A 3,194-nucleotide genomic window follows, 5' to 3' on the forward strand; every position below is an offset into this window, starting at 1 on the left:
TCCGCCTCCTGGGTTCAGGCAATTCTCCTGCCTCAGCCTCCTGAGTAGCTAGGATTACAGGCACGCGCCACCATGCCCAGCTAATTTTTTGTATTTTTAGTAGAGACGGGGTTTCACCATGTTGACCAGGATGGTCTTGATCTCTTGACCTCGTGATCCACCCGCCTCGGCCTCCCAAAGTGCTGGGATTACAGGCGTGAGCCACCGCGCCCGGCCTGGTCAGGAATTTTTATATTAAAAATATGCACATATCACAAAAATACAAATGTTGGTGATCACTCCTGAAAACAGGCAAATTGGGTCAGAATGAGTGTGTCTAAGGGCAGCGGGCAGAACCTGGCATGCAGTGTGGCAGCAGGAGGTATTTTTCTAAGCTCATATGGAAGTCTAGCACTGTGGCCACCTGGAAGAGCAGTCAGACTGCAGAGTTGCTGCAGCATAGGCAAAGGCTTGATTTCTCTGCCATTCGGTCATCACTGAGTAGCTGTTACTGATAACCTATCATGTGCAGGTACTCGGTGGGCTGTGAGGAAACAGCAGGACCAACGCAGATGCAGATGTGGTTTTCACTCTAGCCTAGTCAGGGAGGTATGTCTTAGCCAGGAATCACCAGCTTGCCAGTCTTGCTAGGAAGAGAGCATCGCAGGTTGCAGAGTGTGACTGAGCTCAAAGGATGAGATCAGAGAACTTCCTGGCTGGGACGGCAACAACAGTCAGTTCCAGATTTGGATCTTGATCCTGAGTGTAAGCAGGAGTCACGGAAGGTTTAAGCAGGAGTGTGCTATGATGCAGTCTATTTTGGAAAGATCCCTCTGACTGAGGGCCCTCTGACTGGGGCAGAGTGGATGCGGGAGGCTGGGCTGTGGTTGGTCACAGAGGTGGGAGGAGATGTGAGGCTGGAGGCTCCAGTAAATGACAGGCTGTGGTGATGGATTAGCTAAGGGTGGTGGCTGGGAGGTGGGGAGAGGGAGGTGCCAAGGATGAGTCCAAGGTTCTTGACTTTTAAAACTGCCGGTGCATTTACCCCACAGTGGAAACATTGGGAGAACACTGAGTTTGCCTGTAGTTGCAAGTTGGCTGAAATGTATCTGATGCTCCTGAAAGACCATATTGATATTTCAGTGTCAAAGTGAATGCAGAGGGCAGGGAAAGGTATTTTGATAGGGCTTTGTCAAAGGAATATCTTTTTATAAAGAAATATGACAATCGACTTGCAACATTTTGCCCCTAATCTAACAGCAAGATGAATGTTGCTCACAGCAACTTCATGTGAAAAATTCGAAAGGTTGCTAACAGATATTTGGAAAACATAAGAGTAGAGAATTGTTTGGGGAAACTCATTTAAGAAGTGATGGAGAAATCACTAAAAGTGACAAGGCTGAGATTTAAACCCTGGCTCCACTATTATTAATGTGACCCTGGGAAGTTACTGAACCTCTCTATTCCTCAGTTTAGTCATTAGTAAAATGAGAATAATAACAATATCTGCTTCATAAGACTGGCTGGGAATTAAGACTGTATGTAAAGAACTTAACACAGTGCCTAACTCATGGAATCTCTCCAGGAACATTACCTATCGCTTCAGAATACACCCTGAGAGAAGAAGGCAATTGCTGCTTTCACATAATCGCTTTCAACAAAGAAAAGTTGTTGTCCATATAACTAAGTGTACCTTTTATAAATGCCCTCATAAGATTTTTAAAAATAGTATAATATTGGCCGGGTGTGGTGGCTCACGCCTGTAATCCTAGCGCTTTGGGAGGCCAAGGTGGGTGGATCACCTGAGGTCAGGAGTTCAAGACCAGCCTAGCCATCATGGTGAAACCCCATCTTTAAAAAAAAAAAAAAAAATAGTATAATATTCACAAATCAAGGGAAGAAATTGTCAGGCCTCTCATATCTAAGTCTTTTTCTCTCTTTCTTTTCTTTTTTTTTTTTGAGACAGACTCACTCCATCACCCGGTTGGAGTGCTGTAGCTCGATCTTGGCTCACTGCAATCGCCACCCCCAACACTGTTCAAGCAATTCTCATGTCTCAGCCTCCTGAGTAGCTAGAACTACAGATGTGTGTCACCATGCCTGGATAGACAGGGTTTTGCCACATTGGCTGGACTGGTCTCGAACTCCTAGCCTCAGGTGATCCATCCACCTTGGCCTCCCAAAGTGCTGGAATAACAGGTATGAGCCATTGTGCCTGGCCTATCATATCTAAGTCTTGATGTCGATTTTCCAGCTACTAATCATCTGGCCCAGTCTAGCTTTGGTCATATACTCTGGCGCTCTTCAGTTTCTGAGGATCACTCCTCTACTAAGTGGAGTAGCTTTCTTTTTTAAGAAGCAATGCTATCTGCATGGCTTCCCGTCTTCTTGGTGCCTGAGCAGTGCAGAGCACAGGTGGCATCATGGTTGGTTAACACCATACTTGTGGCCCAGACTGTAGTCCCCCCAGAGGGTGTCTGCTGGAAAGGGCTGGTCCTGGCTCTTGCTGTGGGTTCACAGAGGTTAAGTGAAGATGGCAAAAGAGCCACAGGTGATTCTCTCCTCTGCTCTGGGTTTTGCAAGACTAGAGAGGTCAGTGGCTGTGGCTGGGAACCTATAGGAGATGGAACTACCTCACCTTGAGGAATGTGATTAGGGATGCCACAGAGAATCTTTCCAGAAGAGGGAAATGGCTTAGGGCCACAGAAATAGCCCTGGCTTTGGGAGGGTGGAGTGGAGAAGCCATGTGAAGAGGGGCTGGCCTCTCCCCCAAACCCAGCAAAGGGAGCCATCCTGCCTGACTGAAGCCAGACTGGGGCCCACTGCTGGGTGGACAGAATACAGCCAGAGGCGCTACATTGTCAGGGCTCCAGATGGGAGACAGGGAGAACAAAACAGGGTTGGAAGACTGGATTCCAGTATGGAAGCAAGGCAGGTTCCAGGCATGGCCAGATTTGGGCATGATGAAGTAAATTCACAATTGCTAATGTTCTGGGGACACTTGGCTACCTCAGGTGCTGTTCTAAATACTTTATATGTTTTAAGAAGCTGTAGAGCCGGGCACGGTGGCTCAAGCCTGTAATCCCAGCACTTTGGGAGGCTGAGGTGGGTGGATCACGAGGTCAAGAGATCGAGACCATCCTGGTCAACATGGTGAAACCCCATCTCTACTAAAAGAAAAATACAAAAAATTAGCTGGGCATGGTAGCACATGC

At 47.4% G+C, this 3,194-nt stretch overlaps 1 protein-coding gene across 1 annotated transcript in view; it reads left to right on the plus strand.

Annotated features, from left to right (window-relative positions):
• IVD (isovaleryl-CoA dehydrogenase) overlaps window positions 1–3,194 on the plus strand; it is a 34,379-nt gene that overhangs the window by 28,203 nt on the left and 2,982 nt on the right. The window lies entirely within an intron of this gene.

The sequence above is a fragment of the Cebus imitator genome, unplaced genomic scaffold (assembly GCF_001604975.1).
Source record: "Cebus imitator isolate Cc_AM_T3 unplaced genomic scaffold, Cebus_imitator-1.0 Scaffold70, whole genome shotgun sequence".
NCBI lineage: Eukaryota > Metazoa > Chordata > Mammalia > Primates > Cebidae > Cebus > Cebus imitator.